This window comes from Arctopsyche grandis, chromosome 1 (genome assembly GCF_051622035.1).
Source record: "Arctopsyche grandis isolate Sample6627 chromosome 1, ASM5162203v2, whole genome shotgun sequence".
In the NCBI taxonomy this organism is placed as follows: Eukaryota; Metazoa; Arthropoda; class Insecta; order Trichoptera; family Hydropsychidae; genus Arctopsyche; species Arctopsyche grandis.
The window spans coordinates 29,975,489-30,000,059 of NC_135355.1; the positions used below are offsets into that span (position 1 = coordinate 29,975,489).

General features: G+C 34.5%; 1 protein-coding gene across 1 annotated transcript in view; it reads left to right on the forward strand.

The window, feature by feature from the left end:
• The first annotated feature begins 11,324 nt into the window (after nucleotides 1-11,324).
• Nucleotides 11,325-24,571, forward strand: part of smash (smallish) — a 138,608-nt gene continuing 125,361 nt past the window's right edge. Inside the window, exon 1 of the mRNA XM_077428180.1 lies at nucleotides 11,325-11,584. The gene's annotated coding sequence lies outside the window, so the exon portion shown is untranslated. The remainder of the gene's footprint in view (nucleotides 11,585-24,571) is intronic.

The window sequence follows — 24,571 nt, forward strand, 5'->3', positions numbered from 1 at the left end:
CAATTTTTTCTAAACACCCTTAGAAAGAACTTTCGCCTTTGGCGCTCTAATCTAAAATTCTGAATGGCTTTTGGTGCTCTAATTTTAAATTTTATAGCGCCTTTGGCGTATCGTTCGGCGCCCTAACTTATTTGGCGGCCTCGGGAGCCACCCGACCTAGCCCCCCCCCCCCCCCCCCTAAAACCGGCACTGAACGCAACCACCGAGCTTTTGGCAGATATGTTTTTGATATCTGAAAAATCGCTACGATAGATTTAAATTGATTATTGGTATATACTTATGAACATACATACATACATACAAAAGCTTTAAAAAATATATATAAAATTGAAAAATTGATTATTCTATTAAAATTTTGGTATTTTGGTTCATTGGGTGCGACAAAGCATTACATCACTGGCCATTGACACATCAGAAATTACCCATCTCAATGCAACAATGCGGCAGTAAACCAGTATCCAAATCCGAGGACAATGCATCCCAATATTCCGCCGAAATCGAATCCATCGCGACGTGCATAAAATTATGCAACGGTGCGAAAGGTTGTCGACCGCTGATCAGAATGCGCTTCCTCATTATAAAAGCCGAAAAGCGCGCGCACATCAAAAACGTGTCATCAATAAATGCACAAGCGCACACACGCTAACGAGAAATGCAATCGGCTAACTATAGCCATACTAAATGCCAACCAAGACGAAAACACGCTCATTATGCTGTTTTTTATGTCTACATTGTGTATTGGGTATGTGTATAAATCTTCTTTTTTTTTATTCTTAAATAAAAATTGGTTAATAAAGATAAGAAGCCTAATATATGTAGAAGTTTAATATATTTAGGTATTTGTTTTTAGAATACTATGTTGTTTTGTTCGGAGATAAAGAGGGAGTCCGTAAAAATTGTATTCCTCTACTGCAGCGTTTTTCAACTGGGGTCTTCGTAACCCCAGAACACTTCAAAAGAGGTACAAGCCAATAATATACTTTTGAGGTCGAATAACAAACTCTAGGAAGCCAGTCGGAATAAAATATTAAAAATATTATGTTCTAGATTAATATTGTTGCGTAGGGTTAGTTCAGGATCCAAATGAAAGGCCAAGGTCGCTTCACAGCATTTATTGAATGATTCAGGAGGTCCACACGTAGCCAGCGCTCGCTCCAGAATAATCTGATATGGCGTATCTCCTTATAAATGACAAGTTACTCGCCACAGCTTCCCCGATCCATTTATGTATATATTGTTTAGGCACGTACAGTTTTAAGTTAGTCTCAAGCTTTCGCCCGGGTTCTGAGAATGCTTCCAATCCCGGAAGGTTACTTCAGCACCGGGATTGCGGTGCTGGGAATTTCCGATCCCGGGATCCCGGTGTCTCCACCGGGGTCTCCATCGTTCACCCCCGAATGCACTTAGATAGCGGATACTCTCTATCTCGTGTTCCCACGTTACAATATTATCTTCAATATATTTTTTTGATTTTTAAATGCTTTTTATTATTACGAAATTATGTTCACAATACATCTTATATCTATTTTAATAGCTACTGATCTACTGATCATTTTCTATTTTACAATTTTAATTTAATTTGGTTAGTAATCACAGTATTATATTATTCTAATGTTAATCTAAAGCATAATAGGAAAAAGAGCTCAAAAACCTATTTACAATCCTTATAAATGTTCATAATACATCTAATACATAATATTAATTAAAGACTATCTAAAGTCAATGACCTAAAGCAGATTGTGTTTAGGTAATCTGTGTTTATACCTGAAGGGTATAGACATTTTGTTGTAATCACCGAGACTCTTCACAAGTGTGTTAGTATGGTTATTAGTGATTCTTTCATAGAATCTACTGGTTAGTTTGTTAGTAATGTCTGTAACAAACGGAATATTATATATAGCATGCAGTTTTTTCAGGTTAGTATATATGGGTGTATTATAAATTATTTTAAGGGATTTATTTTGTATTACTTGGAGCTTGGAAAGGTTAGTATTCGAGGCGTTATTCCATACAGGTGAAGCATAGGTTAATAATGGTAATATGAGCGCGCGATATAATTTTATTTTATTTAGCGTTGATAAAGAACTATGGCGATTAAATATTGGATATATTGAGGATATACCCCGCATCGCCTTGCATTTCGCTGCCTCAATGTGAGGTGCCCATCTCATTCTTTTATCAAACGTTACTCCTAAATATTTTATTACTGACTGCCATTTCAGACTTTCTCCAGAGGGGATTTTCAGATCTGAACTTGGCTTATGTTTTCTAACACTAAAGAATATGGCGTCTGTTTTGGTTTGATTAATTTGAATTTTCCACTTAGTGAAGTGTTCAGTCATTGTTTTAATTGCAAATTCAAGATTTTTAAGAATAGTGTCTGGTTTTTTGCTACTTGTGAAGCAAGCTGTATCATCTGCATATAGGGCTATGTGACAGTTTTTTGGAATAGGTATGTCATTTATATATATGGAGAACAAGAGTGGGCCAAGCAAGCTCCCCTGCGGAACGCCAGCTGCGATTATTTTTGGAGACGATAATTCATTATTTACGCTAACCACTAGCTTTCTACGAGTTAAGTACGATTTGATGATTAGAATTAGGTAGTTTGGTATTTTGTTAATAAGGAGCTTATGAATGAGTCCATCGTGCCAAACCGTGTCGAAGGCCTTTTCTATGTCGAGACATACCATTCCGGTATCTTCAATATATGATTTAGGCTTATCCTCCCGTTCTTTAGACACATTGCGAGGCGAGACCAGGACATCCTGGAAAATTTGGTCGTTCTGGGAAGCGCTTGTCGCTGGGTCCGGCGTACTCCCATCCAAAACTATACATTGTGAAAGATCGTGTCGGTCGTTCAGGTCATAGAATCCATGCGACCAGACCCAACGGCTTCAACTGATATCAACCGTCGTCGGACTTTATTACCCGAGAGACCGACATGTTGCAGGGTGCGGCCCCGATAAAATGTGACCCCATACAATGTGTATGGGATCGGTCATTTTGCAACTTGAGAACGACACTTCCACGGACACGTTGCGTCAACCAAGTTGTTCGCGAGTTGAGCGGTGCAACTTTGTTGGCCGACTAGTTGCGCGACACGAAAAAATGTATGGAAATGTGTGCAACAAACAAGTTGACGGGTGTATCATGTCCCATCTACCTGCATGCATTGGTATGGTCGCCCTCAACCAAGTCGCTCGCAAGTCGCACGGTGCAGTCCGGCCCTTAGACATGAAGAAAGCGACCGGAAAGATATTCTAGATTGGGTGATAGACCATTTAGTGCAGTGTTTCTCAACATGGGGGCAATTTGAGTGTTTGCATGGGGGCAATTTGAGTGTGGGGGAGGGGAGAAAATCATTTATATTTCTTACATAATTTTTTTTGTTAAGAATTCCATTTGCTGAAATTAATTTTTGTTATTTCAATTGAGAAATTTGAAAAATGATCAACAATAAATTCATTGTTGTCTGCACGAAATGCTAGCAAAAATTGTACTCTTTAATTTAGTTATTATCTCTTATCATAAGTAAATCTGGAAAAAATCTTAATACAGGGGAGGATTTACTTAAACCAGCTATGAAAGTACAATGTTAACAAAAACATGTATTTATTTGTACATAGTTTTAGATCATTGTGACTTACAGGAAGAGCCTAATGCGCCACAATGGTCTATATAAGGAAACAAGAAATACAATACAAATAAAAATACATTATAATAAAATGAAAAAAACAAAAGCAAAAAAAATTGATTAAAAAACAAAAGAAAATTAATGCATAAAAATGAACAAAAAATAAATAGAGAGTAAAAAATATCAAAATAAACAGAATATATAGTAGGGGATATATAGATATAGGTATACCATACAAACATTTACATATACATATACCTAATGTAAATTTTTCTCAAAAAAGTTCTCTAAATAAATGATAAGGATGTCAAAGAAATGGAATATTGGTAATAGATGAGATGAGTAATGATGTAGAAACACAACAAATCTAAAAACTGAAAACAACAAAATTCTCAATACAGGGATGAATCCATTATAAGAGGCAGTGACTTACGGCCTTCATTTACATATTATTAAAATTTAGTTAGCTATATAATTATAGGGCATGGAATAAAAAATATTGGAGAACACTGATTTAGTGTGAATGCAATTGATACTAATATTGAACTGAAAAAAAGTATTATATGTACATATGTATATGTATATCTGCAAAGTTATATAAGAGCTCAAGTTATGTAGATTTAAACTACGTTTGTATTCAAAAGAATTATTTTATTTCTGGAAATTATGCAATACTTTTAATCGATTACTTTTTTATAAGATGAAGAAAAATTGTAAGTATTTCAATTTTTAATTAGATCTCAGTATTATCGAACGTGGAAGTAGCGAGAAAATGTCAATGTTTTCCAAGTAGAAAGTAGAAATGATTGATGTTGGCATATTACCAAGATAATAACATACAATTTAATAGTATGGCAGATTTACGACAAAGCTTCTAAAATCCCAATAGGAAATAAATCTACTTGTATATGTATAATATAAAACATTCGATTGAAAACGAAGTGGTAGTGTGTACATAACACAGGTAGCCTGTGATCGATATCTTTAAATTGCGGCACACAAGAGCAAATTGGTACCTTTTTACCAAAACAACAACAACACCGAAAAGAAGCGAGGGTCTAGTACAGTCGTTTCTTTCGTTTTAGATTGTAAATCGGAATCAATAGATGCTGTCTAAACTACGCACGCTCCGGGCAATATATCTACATATGTATATATGTATGTATGTACGTACTAGTCTATAATATTAAGTACACCTCTCGCTATCATAGAACTGTACACATATTTCAAAGAATGCGTACTCTAATCTATGTCGATCGATATATGTAGTAAAAGTAAATTGCAAAGGTCACAATCGCGAGGAAAAGAAAAAAAATGTCAAATAGCAATCATTGCCAACTTGTCAATGTAATTTCCCAGAACTTTGTAGGAGGCAAATATTTTTTTATTCTGTAGGGTGTTTTGAAAATGAACTTTGATAGGACACCTTACGGTGTGCAATTAAAATGTTATAAACAAACCTCGGATAGTCGTCGGGGCAATTAACAATAGACCGTTCCATCAGTGTACAAAGCAAGAGCAAAAAAACTTATCTACGATATTAACTACAGAAAAAACCCTAGCTTAAAGACGCAGATACACAGATAAGTACGTGGCACGTGTTTTATTTAAATAATTTTGCTCATGTAAAAATACCGCTAGCACGCCTGATCTATAATATAGGACCCAGGCCAAAAATCCTTGTATTGACAGTGATCGACAACGCAATTCCCATTTTTGAATAAATGTAGACGAAACTTCGAAAAATGTGGTGTTAAGCATGCTTTGTCACCACAGAAGAACGCGTCCGTGCCGTACGATTCAGTGTGTTTGCGCCTTAAGTCAGTTATACATATTATGTTAAAAATTTTCAATCTAAACTTAACATGTTTCAAAAGAATTGCCGGCATAATATGAAAATATTCTATTATTGAATAAAACTTAAATGTTTACATGGACAATTTCTTTCAATTCATTTAATCTCGACTAGTCTGTATAATAAAGAGATACCAGTTGATGATCAATTCAAAATAAAAAAAAACATTGCATCTTCAACAAAACAGCTCGGAATTCATGGTACAAGAGACTTCCGCTAAAAATCAGCCCGGGATTTAAAAAGAAGTGTGGGAAATCCAGGATGAAGAAAAGAACTTAAGGGGAATAGTGTCACGTGGATGGTGACACGACAACTCGTTCACAGATTTTCCGTAAACCGAGGATGCGCTCCAGGCATTACGTATACGGCCATCTCTTTCTCATCCCGTCTGTTCACCATGATCTCGTTTACTCTGCCATTACGTATGCAGCCATCTCTTTCACAGACCGTCTGTTCACCGATAACAGACTGTCTGTGAAAGAGATGGCTACATACGTAATGGCATAGTAAACAATATCTTGGTGAACAGACGGAGTGAGAAAGAGATGGCCATCCTCGCGCATCCTCGGCTTACGGAAAATCTGTGAACGAGTTGTCAGGTAACCCACGTGGATATTACATGACCAGTGCTCATTGCTAGTTACCGGACCCAGAAGGTGCCGCGTATTGTTCAAAGGTTGTAAATGCATTGTTAAAGGTTTGCCGAACCTTTTTTACAAAGGATTTACAACAATGGAACAATGGATAGCACTGTGACTATCCTACCTCTACTCATTACTAATGGCTTTTGAACATTGCTCGCTCATTGGCCGTTGAGTCCCGATCGCTATTTAGATGATGAGTGCTGGCTAATGAGTCATTACCCAGCACTCATCATCTAAATAGCGAACTGAATTACATTATAAAATCATCATTTTTCACCGATCATTCATATGTAATTTAAATTTCAAAATAAATATTTGCCATAGGACTTTAAAGAAGTGAGGCCACAGGAATGTTTGCTTAAGATTTTTTATGTGATGTTTGGGTATTTGGCCCTTTGTGGCCACAAGTGGTTAACACACAGTGGCTGACAGCCACTGAACAACCTTGACTCAAGGACGCGACGCACACTGGGGCGGGTTCACACTCACACTACATCAATATATGTATGTACTTACGTAAAAACACATTCACAATATTTTCGCGATTCGTCCGTCGTTTCGGTGTTATTAACCCTTTAGACGCTTTTATCGTAATTTAAATCATAAGTCAGAACCTACGCCTGGAATATATGGTACGACACGTAACCGCCACTTGAGTGAAAGAGTTGTTCACTTTCAATAAAATAATTTAGAGGTTACCCGATACCTTTCTAAATAACAAGAAAGCGTGCAATCACGTATGAATACCGCATTTCAATATGCATACACTTGGGAACGATCTCAGCATCATCATAGTCATAACCAGGGCTGTGGAGTCAGAGTCGGAGTCGTGGAGTCAGAGCATTTCAAGGGGAGTCGGAGTCGTAAAAAATGATCGGATAAGAGATAAGAGATATAAAAAATGACGTCTTAATGTGAAACGTAAAGGAGGTTTGTAATAAAAAAAATCAACAGGCTTCGACTCTTTTCTTTTATTTGTATTACGGTTAAGGGACGGCGGTCAGGTTGCTCGACGGCTAAAAAAATGGTTCACTATTTCTTTTGTCAACCATTTTTTTTGCTCTCCTGCTTTCTCGAACAATGGAAAGGTCTATTGCTATTTTATAGCGGAAACCTGACCGCCGCTCTTTAATTACGGTATGTGTCAACTAGAGTCCAATTTTATTGAAGTAAATCCATGAATAAATTAAAATTTAATAATTTTCTTATTAAAAATCATGATTTTAAATTACATTATAAATAAAATCGATGAATTATACGTATTTTGATGTGTTTTGGGCGTTGTAGCCAAAACCGATTATTTCCTCCATCTCATACTTTTTTTTATTCTCATTTTTCTCATTGATTTATTTGTGTATGAAATTCATACACATTTTTTTTCAATCAATCAATGCACACTCATCATTACAGATCGCTCCAATGCGACGAGTGTACTATAGACATTAAGAAATTATATATATTTTTTAATCAGCTCAGACATCGTATACAATACGATCAATAAACATCGAATACAATACGTTAATAAAACCTTTTTATACAACAATACGAATTTATATAATAAACATCCACAGAGACATCTATGGAGAGAACCCCGGTGAATCCTGAGATATAATAATAACTCAAGATTTTGCGAGAGAAATGGGTAGGGAAAGCCAATTTTGCAGGAATCGTTTCAATGAAAATCAGAAAAATTCGCAAACTCCGATAAGAAACGACTCACCTGGTTACAAATCAAGGTCTGGCCAGCAGCAAGCAGTGTGACTCGAACTCACAACCACACTGGCCATAGCAAGATATGCTAACCACTAGTCCATGCTGCTGGTTAAATATACTATTAATGTAATCACTTTTTATTTATACCTATTTAATTAGCAATTATTCAAGTAATTAGGTTACATATCAACTTTTAGTGATTTTTTTTAATTCCTTTTACTTTTTATATTTTGAAAATCCCTATTATTTTTATTACTAGCAATTTTATGCGTTTATCTTACTAAAACTGTTCAAGTTCAAGTTGGAGTTTGGAGTCGGAGTCAGAGTCGAATCGTAAAATAAAGTCGGAGTTGGAGTCGGTAAATTTTGAACTGACTCCACAGCCATGCTTATAACTCATACACTCATCTTTTTATATGAGTATTTTAGTTTTTTGTATAGTATAGTATTTTGTCCTATGAGATGAGGGGGGGGGGGGCGGATAAAAAATGTTAGTAAGATGATTGTTAATTGAATTTTATTAATATTACGATTCCTTCCGCTCGAACATTCAATGAAAACAAAAACCCGCCATTCTATGTTTATAATAATATAAATAAACGTCGTATAACCTATCGTATATAATAATTGTCTAATTCGTGCGTGCGTGCGTGTGTACGAAGTACTCGCTGTTAACACCATGCTCCATCTCTCTTTCTCCCCTTCGAATCGTATATCATGGAAAGAAACGGAGCTTGGTGAGTTTTTACGAAGTACTCACTCACCATGCTCCGTCTCTCTTTCTCCCTATAGAATCGTATATCGTGGAAAGAGACGCGGCATATCTCTTCATTCACATGATCGGCGGACAAAAACAAAAGAATAAATTAAAATTACGATTTTTTTTTTACAATTTAATTAAATTTTTAATTTTAAATTCCGTTGATCCGAATTTCGATATTTTACCTAGTGCACAATTAAATGCACACAGGCCACTAGTATATAATAAAATTTTATAGTAGGTAATAAACATTAGTCTATTACTGCGAAAAATTAAATAATACAATTACACATGCGAAACGCATCATTGATAATAAATCCATATTATTCGTATATAAATCTTTTCGAAAGGATTCATAAATATAATATTAAAGGTGGTCGTAGGTTTAATGCGAAATAAACTCGATTTAGAAAAATGCAGTGTATTTATTTGCTACATTAAGAATGTTAAGGGGTCGATAAGTGCAAGAGGATGCTGCGACCAGATCCCACGATGCAGTTAGTTGCATTACGTGATCCGTGCAACAACTAGAAAGCGAACTAATCTAAAAAAAAAAGAACAAAACGAAACTAATTCTCTTCACGAGCGGTGTTTCTTGCTGTAAACGTTCCCCTCTAATTACAGCTTCTGATCTGTCATATCAACATCGATCACTGCGAAATGAGGGTACTTGATAAATTGCAATAAGCCACTGTATTTCAGATACGGAAGTTCGGATATTGAAAGACTTTTCACGTTGTCGAGTTATATATAATTATACCGTGTTTCAAGATCTATCATACGCAAACTAATTATTGATTTTTTGAATAAATGTGAATGTAAATATAATTAAATGTGAATGTAAATATATTTTAAAACCATTTTATACGAATATAAAAATTTAATTACGTAAGAAACAAAGACACATTTTTGGACCACGGTTGTAATTAAAAATCCACATTGAAAGGGTTAAATATACCCTGTATTTTCATGAAATATATACGTATGTATTATGTACAATCATTGTTTTTACATATGTTTGCTTATTATTTTATATTTTTAATACAGTATATTTTGACTAATTTCTGAATTGATCTTTATCTCATTTTGACCTGGACTTTTCAAATGCGTCAATCTTTAGAAATACGCAAACGATATCTTCCGATTACCCCCAATTATCCTCTGAATCCTCATTTACCGTAATTTTTTATCTGACTTTTTTCTATTATTATTTATTTCTATTACTCTACCCGGCCGGCGGTGTTAACTTTGCTGTGCTGATGTAAGAAACCTCTCCGATAAGAAGATATAAGTAGAATCGGCAGAATGCAAAACGATTTATTTCAATTATGTATACACTAAGATAATACATACAAAAATTACATACCAATAATACGAAAACATATATTTATATTCTTGAATCCAATTATGTCGAATAAACGATACTTTACTGTGTTATACATTTTTTCATTTATCAAAAATTTTATATACATTTTTGAATGGAATAAAACGATGGTGATGTATCACAAACAATTTAAATCGTCTTTCAGTATCGCTGTGTCTTTACTGCTAAATTTTAATTTGCTGTGATTAAATTTTTATCGATCAAAAAAATTATATTTACAGTTTTCACGTAAAATTTTAAAGATTTTGAAGGGAGGGAACGGGGGGGGGGGGAGGGTTTTAAAATTCACCACTGAGATCATTAATTTTATTTAAAAGCGAGCCGGTTGGCAATTTAGCAGCACACCCCTGAATACATATGTATTATTGATGTCATATTCAATACCCTTCTGAATGAACATATGTATGTATGTACATACATAGTATTGATTCCAATACTCTCTTTTAACACAACAATACTATATTTTAAGTTTAAAGACTGCATAAATGGAGGTTATGTGTTTTGACATCACATAATTATTATTTTGCAAAAAGATGCTGAAAATATTTTTTTATTCGAAATTTATTTTTAGTTTTTGGAAAACGTAAAATCACAAAATTAATTCATCATCGATTGAAATATTTCGAATCAGTGCTTAACAATTTTTTTTTCAAATAGATAATTTTGAATGATTACTTTAAATTTAAATTTTATCAATGGGATAAATTATTTGAGGAATTTTTATTCTCCAGTTAAAATAACCCACGATGAAATCTGAAAATCGTGATTTGCCTTTTTCTTTAATGTTTTCAATACATACGTGATATAATAATCATATCTCTGTAGAATAATTATCTTCTTGAACCTTCTCGAAAACAAAAGAATCTTTCTTATATCTTAAAAACTTTTTTTTAGTGATTTTGTTTCGATTTTATTTTAACCTCCAAATTATGCGGAATCTGAAAAATATTTTTTTAAGCAGAGGTTCCCAAATAAATTTTTAAAAATACTTTTCAGACATTTCGTCGACTATACATTGCAACGGATTTGTTCCCATCGTGTTCTCAGTTTTTTCGCAACTACAATAATATTAAATAGAAGTATAGAACCCGCACCCTTCAGGATTCAACCTTCCTTTAACTTCATCAGTAAAGATATAACGGCGTATATTGAAAATCGAACATATGTATCGTACGTTAAAATGAAATGCGTTGGCAGCACTGTATTTTTTCACCGGTGCGTGTTTTGATATGGCGTCACGTTGTACGCACGCATCGCGGGAGAGGGGGAGGGTGCAAAGCGCTGGCGGGGGGAGGCGATGGGGAAACTGGAGAGAGGGAGAGAGGAACAGAGAAAGAAAGAGATGGAGTGAATCGAGCGAGAGGTAGTGGACAGTCAGCGGAAGGGGGAGCGAGCTCGCAGCGGCTCCACTCGCCAGTCCGGCTTCAGCCGTCGCTCTGTTGGGTTGTGTTGTTGTCTTTTTCGCTACGTCCTTGGTGCTTTTTTTTTTGCCCTCCCACCCTCACACTCTCCTTCGGTCCCGCTCGCGAGTGATCGAGTGTGTTGTGTTGTTTTGGCCGGGATTACCAACCTTCCGATCTACGCAATAACGGTGAGTTTCGCTTACCACAATACACCTCTATTGCTCTGCGCCGCTAAACACACGTGTGTATGTATCTCTCTCTCTTTCTCTGTGCACACGGGTGGGTAGATCTGGGATTGGGTGTATTTTTAAACGAACACACGTTTTTTCTTAGTGGCGTGATTATTGACTTTGCAAAGTGCATGTAGTAAGCTTATCGGTCGAAATGTACGAATATTATAAGCACAGGCCTAAAATCACCTCTGTAAATCTTCAACCTGTTTGTTCATCCATTGAACCTTTTTACTTTGTGATTTAGAAGCAATTAAGGGATTATATATTTTTGTAAAACATATATAGAGAATTAAACATGTGAAAATATTCAATTATAGTATTTTTATTTGGACGTATTCAAAATGGAAGTGAAAACTATTTTTCCATGAATGGTTTTACATACGATTTGAAGGTAAATGGGAGCATATCTCGATTTGTAAAACCCTTCTTACTATAATAGGTATGCAAGGGGTGTCGACCCGGTTGCATTTTCGCAATCCTGGCACGTTTGTGTCAATCGCATCGGGATGATTGTGTCACTTGCTCAATCGTTGGCATGCGTTGTTTTATTAGTATAGGAAGCTGGCGCCTAGGCATGTCGCGTGCCAATTAAATTTTACGCGTTCATAAATCATTCACCTGAACCTGAGATTACTGCTCAACGTGTCCAGGAAGCGATCTTAATAACCACTCACTCGTGAAATCTACCTGGAGTAAGTAAGTGACGGCCGGATATTCGCGCTCGGGTTTTAAAAGCCTATTTTTTTTGCCTGATTTTAATCTTAAAAGATTAGAACTCAAATACGAATTAAGTTTTTAAAAAAAATCCGCTTTTTTATTTTCACACCCACTCTTTATACTTTTCTGTTTAAAATGCAAGGTGTATAATCATATTTCAACACGTTGCACAGTGTGGCCGTTGGCAGATCTACCTGTGCATTCACGATTTTAATATTTTCTGAACAACTATATAATCATATCATCTTTTTATATTGTTGAATGTCTATACTTGATGTACTCTTAATACAATTTTATTTAATCGTTTAAAAAGTTTGTCACTTGTGACAGATCAAACGGTGACTCGTGATTAGGGGGTCCAAATATTCGAATTTATTCTAATATCGAATAGAAGATTTAAATTATTCATTTGTAGTTTTAAAAAGGTAAATATATTATTAAATCTTAAGAGAAATATGTACATTTGTACTGGGTGCGTTTGTGACTTCCAGATTGGAGGTCAATTGTGGTCCAACCGAAAGCTTTATTGATAATTTTTTATTGAATATTAATAAAAAAAAGGTATGCCAAATATATAATTTTGTAGAAATTTTGATTAAATATCCACCCCGGTTTGATATTTTTAGTAAAACTCAAAAATTTTACTAATGTTTTCAAAGTAGACCTCTGCTCCACTCCGCCATGATTTTAATCAATATTTAAAATTGGAATATTCAGCTGAAAGAAACTGGAAAACGTTGCTGCCAGAAATTGCCACAAAGTCTTAATTTTTTTACGTCAAACTTGAATCTTTATTTTGTCAATTGCTACATCTACGTATAAACAAATTTTGGCCTTTTTGTATCGACGTTGAAACGTAACTTTTCGGACAATTTTTTTCCCAATGAATACGAATATGATATTAAAAAAAAATATATATATATATATATATATATATATATATATATATATATATATATATATATATATATATATATATATATATATATATATATATATATATATATATATATATATATATATATATATATCAATCGTATTGTTTTTCCATACAAAATATAATGCAAACTCAATTCTGTGCGGAAGTAAGCTGCCACTTCCGTTCCATGGCTTTGTATTAAAATGTAACAATATCTGGATGCATCGAAAATAATTTTTCAGTTTATTATGTGCTACGGTTTTTGAGATATGGTTTTTTAAAAATAAAAGTGAGCGCGTGTCTAGGCAGATCCGCATTCGGCCACACTGTGCGTTGTATTGAAATTAAATAGTATCAAAACAAATAAATAAATGTATTGAAAAATTTTGCAATCATATATTTTCTTTACATAAATAAATCTCAAATACATCATTCTTAACTTTTCGATCAATTCCACTGATATCAGTTGTTTTTACAACCTTGGCGGAATTGATTAGTTCACACGATTGGATTCTAAATCAAAATGTTAATTGCCTTTCGTTTGAGAATCGCTGAACGTAATAAAAACGTACGTAATTACAAAATTCCAATCAAAATTTAACAATGATCAGAAGTCCCTCGCAAAATGGGTTGAGAATTAGTGTAGCGCGACATAAATAAAGCACCATATACAAATATATTAACTATTTTTTTCAACAGTACACATACATTTTTATTATTTTATTAATTATGATATTCGGACTTCAATTCATAATTTTTATATACCATTCCAATGTATGGTATAAAAAGAATGTCGTAAGGAATTTCGACAATATTTCGATCGTTATCGTTGAGGTTAAAATACATAGTATAATGTCATACAACATATGTACCCCTATGTATGTAAATAGATCCCAATCGTGTTTCGTTCATTTTTTTCCTACAATATACATATGACATTTGACTATGGACAATGCATTTATCCACCTACGCAAAAACCGGCCAGCTCGAAAGGTGACATCGCATGAATCACACGACAAATTAGACCTACTGTTGTAATTATCCATATACATATATTATACACGTGAGCATAAAATGTCATCAGTCATGTGTAATGTTGTTTGTTCAATTTTGGAAACTAGCTCATAAAATACGACGTGGTATTTATATTATTTTTATATATATCGTACTTCTAATATATTGTTCTTCTCGCGCGCTCGTGTGTGTGATTTTTATTTCTTCAATTTTCTAGTGGCAATTTAACTCAGTAACTCAAATTGCCGTGAATTATGCGCGAATTGTCAATTTTATCGTGAAAAATTTTGATTGTGTTTTTGTGGAGGGAAAAAATCAATATTACAATGGTTTTATTGCGAATGAATTTGTGCACGAGCGATTACCGAAGAATGCAGAATGAATGACGCTGCCATTTTTTATGAGTTCAAATTTCACTTGTCGGTTTGATAGCGCGTGCAATTTACTCTCTGTTCGGTCGTGAGATGAACCGAATTGTCAATATTCATGCCACTTTCTATTCAAACAACACTGCCGTATGCAGGTATATTTCTATCAATCGTGCACGTGAAAAGGGACAGCGAATGGAATGTGCGAGTTAAATCAATTACTTACACAGTTTGTATCGATAATTTTTTTTGAAGAAGAATTAAAAAGATATTTATTTTATTTTATTTTTTAAAAAAGAAAAACAATATTTCAATATTGTTTCAAAAAATTTACAGTAAAAAGTTTATATATAATTATTTATTTATTTATCCATTAGCTACCACTGGGTTGCCCAAGGTGGCACCTATGACCAAAATTTTGTACATTATCATCAAATACCACCATTACACATAATAATTATACAAAAAACATGCAGCTATAGCAGCTCCGACATGTGTAGATATCCCTCTTCTCAATTCATCGAGCAAAACTAAAGATTTGATTGCAGTACGCCTCAATATTGCTGCTGTTTCACTCAATTCAGTCAGAAAGGTCGACTGTCAAATATCATATAAATATTACAATTACCATCGTCAAATATTACATCTATGACAGCCCAATTGCGTTATACAGCCCTTCTTTCAAAAATATTGAGATTTTTGATGCGAATGAATAATGACGAAACACCTAAGATTTTATTCAATCTTTTACTATCACTTATTTTTAATTTGATACTATTTAAAAATTAAAATCTTTAAATTATAATTATAAAATTGAAATGTATTCTATGTAACTATAAAAAAATTTAAATGGTGAAATCTTTGTTCAAATAAGTAACCAAGAATTAAAATGTACGTGATTTGAGGCCTGATTTTATAATCTTTCAACGGTTTGCGTTTTAAGTTTGAAAACACATAAAAACATTGGTAGAGACAGATATCATATTCAGATAAAATTATTTTTACCAATATTAATTAAATTCTATTCGAATTTGGCATTGGCGTTTCAAAAATATTTTTACGGAAAAACCGAATCTGCAATTCCGGTATAGATTAAGACATTGATTTTCAACGCATTCAGTGTATAAGTGCAAAGTCACGCGTTTATTTATTTTTTTCATGCAATTTAAATTAATTACATTACAAGTAGTATCAATAAAAATTATAGAGCGGAACGTGTATATCCGCATTACACAATATTGACATTCACAATTTATTCACGTAAGCGCAATCATCGGCTCTCTAATTATGTTGTTTTTGTTTTTATTTATAATTTTATCGAACACGGTTAGGTTATAATATATGTATATAAAGTGCGAGTTTAACGGTTCACCGAACCCACGATATAGGTGAACTCGTCGCCGGTCAGTTTTGTCTTCTTTTGTTGCAAAACCGGTGCCAATAACTGCCGTATTTAAATATTTGGTCTCGACAACACACACTCAGATAATGTAGGTTAATTGCGACCATTATTATTCCGTATCGCCATTTTTGACGAGAATCAGAAAAAAAGTACAAGTCTTTCATCAGAATGTGCGGCCGAATACCTTCAGTACTTCCAAATTCAATATTCAGTATTCAATATTTTTGAGAGCCTTCGTGAAAACAAAACTTCATTGAGTGATTAAAAATACGAAACAATTGTGCGTTTAATTAGTACATTGTAAGTACTTTAATGTTTCTGTCGAATTTTGTCGACGAATTCGTCACCGCTGGGCAGACGTCAACTTGCAGGCTTCGCTTACATCGCTTACCATTTCGGACCGAGCCCCAGGGATTTTTAGCCCCCTGTGTACATGTATACATATGTGCTGTTTCTTTTTGTAGGCTTTTATTTTTTACAAGGCTATTCTTAGTTTCACTTCGCCTATTGGTCGACACTATTCCTACATTCTTCCGATCGGTTTGAAACATTTTGCGCAGTTAGGTCACCGATACAAATTTAAATCGTTTCCGCTAATTCCATGGTGTAAAATAATCGTAATAAACACATTAAAGAATCCTAAAATTTCCACCCCCCCCCCCCCCCCTCTCGTTTTGTCAGATTTTAATTGTTTTCATTTCTGTGGGAAATTCGGTATCGTTTTCATTTGAGAAACGCTTCTATGCGGCTTCGCATGGCTATTGATTGGTTTCGACGTTCGCAATCGTCGGGTGCGAAAGGATTTTTTTATTACTATTTTTGTACAATCGAAGCGTTCGTAAGAGAATTTTAATGGAATCCGTGCATAAATGCATTACCGCACGATGTAATAACAATGATGAAGAAGACGAAGTTGTTGTACAGTTAGTTACGTGGTCCATCTGAAAACTTAAGATCCTCGGGCGTAAGATACGATTGCGCAATCTGCATTCTTTACAGTTACCGCCTCGGTCACTATGTTATTTGGTAATGATGCATAATGACGACAGTAAACTTTTTTCGTATTTGGGCGTGAGAGACGTTTAAGACTTTTCTCGGTCGTTTTCAAGTTTGTGCCCAATTCATCGTATTTGGTAACGAAATTTAAAAAATAATAATGTTATGTTCTAGACAATGATATGTACAACCATCTAAATTGGTACCAAACTTCTAAGCATACAGAACAAAACTTGAAAAAATTCCTGGTTAATGCGAAAACACTGAATCGAACGGCACGGTCACTTTTTTGGCCTCCTGTTGTGAAAATCCACAGGGGTTGTTTTTGACACGCTTCTCTATATTTCTTCAAATATGGGAATCACTGTCATTGATCACTGTCAAACTCAATACAAGGATTTTAGGCCTGGGTGTCATAGGTCATAGCTAGTCTTCGGTGTTGGCTGGATGCTTGTCAAATAACAATAGACCGCTCCATCAGTATGCAAAACAAGAGTGACAGTAGTGAACCATTTTTTGTGCCAAAAGCATCAACCCGATGCTGATCTTTGGTTGTAGCTCGGTGGTTGCGCTTATATATATATATATATATATATATATATATATATATATATATATATATATATATATATATATATATATATTTTTTTTTTTTTTTTAAAAACTTACCACTGAGAGGTCCCGGGTTCAAGCCCTGGTTTGACCTCGATTGAAAAGAATTTATTTGGATTGTTGCTGGTCAGACTTGGATATCTGTGACCATCAAGTCGATCGTTTCCTATGGGTAAAATTTAACGGTACATTTAAAAAATAACTTTTCTCCATAAAACGAATCATTTACGCATTAGAATAAATTAAATTAAGCATTACATAAATATAAATTAATCGATAGTTTCATATCAGAGTTTGCCAATTAATCTGATTTCATTGTTGAAACAGTTCCTCACCAAATTGGCAACCAACCTACCTACTATTTGTCACCACTATTTGAATTTTAACATCAAGTCTCTAAATTACATGCTTAATACCTGAAATGACACAATGATAAAACAAAAAATAATTTACCTGGAAGTTCAGATTGATCCAAATCAAATGAACCAGCATTTCAATTTCCACTGATTTAACACCTACCAGCGCGGTTTTACTGCAATGTAATTCGAATATAAAATTAAAGAACACAAATGGCCATATTTATTCATTACATTATAAAAGTTTCACGATTTCGAGTTTGCACTGATATCAGCACGCCTCACATTTTGCATATCCATCGTGCAATTATTTAATTTCGTCAGGAATTCGGTCATCGTCTGTTCCATTAGCGGAATAGGTTTTTTTTTAAAATAATTTTAATTTGGGTGCGAAACCGTCAATTATCCACGCGAAAATAGTGTTACATGTAATGGAAAAACGTGATCACACACGTTCGAATATAATATAATAGCGTTCACTTCCTTGATTCTTTAATTGAACCGTATCAATTTCATCGGTGAATATTCCGTTTTACACGTAAATGTGAAGTTCAAATCGAAAATTATTTATTTTTGATGAATTGAATGGTTCGCTACCGAAACGGTTTAGATTTTCGTGTACGCATGAACTATTTATTATACGATAACGGTGAACCGTTAAAATAAAAATTGGACAACGAAAAAAACTAGTTCCTATAATATAATTCGACTATCTGTTGTCTAAAGTCGCATTCTCACGTGTCGATCCAATCATATTTGCGAAACTTATTATATATGTATGTACATAATGTCAAGTATTTGATTTAAGATAAGTCTATGTAATTGTATTGTCAACTCACCGTTAGTACTCAAAAATTTATAAAATTATGTATTAGACCGGGGCTGTGGAGTCGGTTCAAAATTTATCGACTCCGACTTTTATTGTGATTCGAATCCGACTCGAACTTTAACGAGTAAAATATACTTTTTTTTGTACTTAATAAAAATAATAGCGATTTTCAAAATAAAAAAATTAAAGGAATTAAAAAAATCACACAAAAATTGGTATGTAACCCAATTTATTTAATTATTGGTAATTAAATGGGTATAAATGAACAGTAAGTGCACTAATAGTATAGTAATTAATGAAAAAAAAAGAGTCGGCTAATTTTTACGACTCCGACTCCGCTTGAAATGCTCCGACTCCACACCCCTGGTTAAATGTTAATATTATTAAACTAATTATTTAAACAAAATATTGCCTGAATTATTTATTGTATTAGGGAGGGACAGATGGTTAAGGTTATGTGATGTGAACCACAACTTTGACTTTTGATCTACTTGATTTCCTGCTTAAATGTGAAGGTTTTCAGGGCTTCGAATATACCTGTCTTCGATTTATCATCTCCGCTTGTCAGATTTGCATCCGTCCCTCTTTCTCTGATATTATTAATTGAAAATCACTCAGATGTGTCACGGTTTGTTGAACTTATTGAATGAGACTACTGGTACGATCGGATGACAGGCTCCTGTCGGCTTTCGTGCAAAACGATCGATCGTTTTGAAACCCGATCCAAAACGAACCTAAAACCTCTGGTATTGTTTCAGTGATGATAAGCAATATATGTACATACATATGTACATCCTTTCGCCGAGGTCCAAAAATAATGCATCTACTGAACTATCTCCGTGTGGCCATGAAAGCTATTTCTGCATATCGCATCTGCATCTAACCTTCCTGCTGAACCACGATTATGATGATGCTGATGCTTCAACCAGACGCATTCTTTCCCATTTCTTACGCAAGATTCTTGATTGCTTTCCGACAGCAGCCAACGTACTCAAAACCAGAAACCTCAATATTTTTTACTTCGTGTGTTGACCACCGTAATCGTTTACTGAGAATTCCCCGCTGAGCGTTATGAACGGATTGTTTATTGTAAACACGTTTTTTTAATAAGCATTCGCTACTGCATCTCTGGAGATAGTAGTAGGCTTGGGGGTTCATTTTTTAATGGTTCATTTTCTGTACTTTTCACAATAGTTTTAGTATGATAAGAATCTTTGGACAGCATCATCTGACTTCAAACATTGTCCCACTTGACCACTAGCCCTATACATATGTATTGTTTTTATAATTGAATTAAAGTTCAGTTTTTAGAACAAATATAAGTCAATCTTATTCTACATTAACTTGGTTCCTACAATTATGATATGTTGAAGTGTGGTAGCTGTGATCAAATTGTTGAACTTATACCGGGCTGACACGATACGAGTAAACCCAAACCAAGTCGCTCGGACGTTATTCGTAACGTGGCAACGTCCGAGTGACCAAATTAGCGGACTCGGTCTGAGTGCGCTCGTATCGTGTCAACCCCATGATTTCTTACTGTATGATAGTAAGAATTGGTTGGTATTTAAATTACATCGTATGAAAATAGAAAAGATGTATTAGGTATTGCCAAAAAAACATCATGCATTGATCTAAACGAAGCTTGGGTGGAAGCGATTCTCAACTATTGAGCAAGACCTTTTCAACTTCGTAGGAACTTTGACTTTGGCTTAGAGTTGTATTGATTAGGAATAGATTGAACTTCCGACCGATCGATTGGTCGAGTCTCTCAGCGCAGAAATAAATCTGCTATTTGCGCTGTCGGCATTTGCAACCGCAACAACGAACGGTAGCTGACCAGCTAGCAGGCAGTTAGCTATCGCTAGCTATGTAGCTACTTATTGGCGTTGACCTATTGAGTGAAAATCGACAATGTCCATTCAACGTAGTCGGCCTATTCAAATGGATATTGGCCTTATATTTTTAACGATTTCTACTCGTTGTGACACTACTCGATGTGCTGTGAATTTACGATTGTCCGCACTCTCTTCCCTTTGACCGAAAGAAAGTTTTCTTTCTCTCGCCTGTCTACCATAAACGCAATTATTCAAATGGCGTAATTATTCAAAAGTTTTATTTTTATTTGTATTCGATCCACTTCGAATAGTGTTTTGGCAACGCGACTCGCTTATAAATTTCTTTAAGCCTATTGCCACATTGGCATCTGCGACAATCGAGAAAGAGGCGAATGTCCTATTTATCACAACGCGAAAGCTCCCTATATATAAGTACATATGTATATGTACTTCAGCAGGCTTTATTTTACATAACAAAAATTGTTTTCTTATTGTGGAATTAATGCACATATATTATATTTATTATTCTTCCATTTGCTTTGTCCACCTACATATTATTAATCAAAATATAAATAATGAAAATTGGGATATTTTAGTAGAAATTTATGATTAAAAAGTACATTTTCCTTTTATTTAAATCATTTCATCTTCCAAACTGAAGTTGTGCAATTCATAATCGATATTATACATATGTACATATTATATACATATGTATGTATAGCGCTGTTTTGATCTTGTACGTATATATATTTTTTTTATAAATAATAGAACTATCGGGTAAATATTGTATCAAGAATACAAATCTTCATGACCAAGCTTTTGTCCATAAAATTATCCATATTTATTTATGATTCATATTTATGTAAATACTATATTCTAGTCTTTATGTGATTGAGATTTTACTGTGTTGCTGTCTATAGCAGCTGCAACTTGGCCACGTGTTCTTCGACAACTTCCTTTTTGTGCATCGTCTAAACTCGTAAATCTTGATGAAAGTGAATTGAACAAACCATACTGTTTCAGTCAAGGTTGATTTTTGAATCGTTTATTGAGGCGTTTCTCCAGCTATTCACCGTTTACCCAATGAAAAGTTTGAAAACTTGCAGAAAAGTTGTCGATTTCACCGAGTAGGCGGTTTATAAGCCTCGTGATAAATTTTTAATCCACTCCACTTCGTATTTCATATCATGATGTCAGAAATTGTATTAATTCGATACAAAACTGGTTAAAATGTGTATTTATTAATTAGTTTGTGTACTGCATGAACTTGGCCAATATACAGACCTCAAAAGGATGACTTGTTCACGGAGATAAGCAATTACAAGTTCAAGGTAAAGAATTAGCAAAGCTTGATCTACACTAGTCGAGAAACCAGTTTTTGATGTGTTGTTTTTCTGGGAAACTGTCTATCCTTGGATCTTATGTACATAGTTGAGCCCAGAATTTCTCATAACTTTTTTTCACAACAGTTCTTCCTGTCGAGTAGTTTTCGAGTGGCGCGTGTTGTTGGCCGTGTATCGAATCGGCCCATTCGGGATGTGCAGCTGAGTTTATTTACGGTGCATCCCAATATGTTGGGTGCGTCTAGCAGTTGTCCCAGCTGCTCGTGTGGCCAATGAGTCAGACTATATTACCCCTCGTGCGAGCTTCCTACAAGCTGAATCACACTGTCAGATATTGACCCACGCATCTTGTCTTCTAATTTCGATTTGCTTCCGACCAAACGTACCCAACTTCGCCTCTTTGCTTCTCCGAATCACGTACTTCGTATCTTCGGTTAGACTAAATAACGGTTATTAAAACAGTACCGCCGTGTTATTATTGCGGAATAGCATAAACATTTTATACGTGTCGCTTTACTCATTCCAGATCTGATCTGGAAAAAATAATAATCTCTCTTCAGTACATATAATTTTGCTAAACAAATGCGTTCCATATACTACCCACCTACAAATTAATAAACTGTATTTGTAAATTGAGTTTCATGTGTGGAAAATATTAGCCGGTGCAAAATTTGATCCGTCAGCAATAAATACTACTTACATATTAGATGGATGAGAAAGCTATTTATTAAGATTAGGAATTGATAACTCAATGGTCACTGTCAAACTGCATTTTTTTATACAGTAGTAAAACTTCATCAACGCAATGATAGGTCAAGGTTAAACTTTAATCAAAACGTCGACAGTTATCAACACCGACCAGATGATTGACTCACTCACACGTTTCTTCTCCGAAATTAAACAAGCGAGATATGGAGACATTTTAACGTTTCGGACGATTACCTCCTTGAGAAGAATATCGTGGCTGTTTTTGAAGTGAGTCACATATGGTACGCCTTCTTGGCGAAAAATCCCAGTCGACTTTTCCTTTTTGCACACTCGCATCACATTCATCCGATGACAACAAAGCGACGTCAACAACGATAGCCATTGACCTCGAGCGTGCATATTACCTCTTTGTGATTTGCATCGCGTTCATTTTTCTGCGCATATTTATTTAACATCTTTATGTCCCTCAGTTGTGTCCCTGTTGTCTCGGGCGACCTATAGTTAAACTCGGCATTCCGCGCACAAGATTTTCTTTCGTCTTCTAATAGTCCAGTCATTCCGTAAAACCAGCACCAGAAGACGTTTATGGAATGTGGTTTCGCCTCAGCCTGGGCACTTCTCAGATACGGGCATTTCTCATCAGACTCCTCGCGGATCTTAATCCAATGCCGTGACTGAAATTTCCCCGAAATTATTCATACCTATGTACTTCGTGTACCTCAATCAGAGGGTAGCTAAGTTAGCAGACCTATAATCTCGACGTTCGGTTCATAATACGATGACTCTATGTAGATTTGAATGCTTTTGAAATCCTGATTTACAATTTCTCAGCCCTATCGTATTGGGTTGGCAAACTATACTAGGAGAAAATTAAAGTAAGGGAACTTTGCAAGGTTTCTTTATCGAGTCTAGTGTGTAGGTAACCGTTGTCAGTTTTTGCAACATTGATATTGGTAGTCTACCCTATTAAAGACCAGACGCTCAATTAGCGTGTGCCCATAATCGTCAATCTGTCCGTTTAAGTGTTATCTTACTGGTATGTGTACACAACCGTGACTGATTGCAATCGTTGTGCCACTCACCTATCGCCTTTTGCCTCTCTTTACAATCTCTCTAATTACTGTGTTGTAATAGTGGCCAGTGAAACTTGTTTCTGTTTTTGGTCATATCTAGGACCTGCTCTAAGCACGATTTCGTTTTCTCTATTGCATTTCTTTTGCAAAGCCTATCGAGTTTATAACTTTCCTTCCCTGATTTATGTCTCATCATTTAATTATTCTAAATTTATCTCAATCAATCAACACGAAGCTTAGGATATCAAAATCCAAATATATCCGTCAATTTTTTTATCTTTTATTGAAAATTGGACTTATCATATTTTATAAAATTTTAATAACTTTTTTTACGTATTACCAATACCAAGGCTGTGGAATCGGTTCAAATTTTACCGACTCCGACTCTTAACTTGATTTCAAAATAATAGCGATTTTCAAATTATAAATAATTTAAAATAATTAAAAAATCACTAAAAATTAACATATAACCCAATTTATTGAATTATTGGCATTGAAATAGGTATAAATAGGTCCATTAATTGTGTATGTGTCTGAATTTTATACACAAACAAATCAATTTAATAAAAAATGAGAATATAAAAAAAGGTTTAAGACGGAGGAAACAATCATATTTGGCCACAACACATCAAAATACGTGCAATACAACGATTTTACTTATAATTTAATTTAAAATCATGATTTTTATATAAAAAAAGTAATTTCTATTTATTAGTGGACTCAAGTTGACGCATACCGTAATACTACTAATTAAAGAAAATAATAAT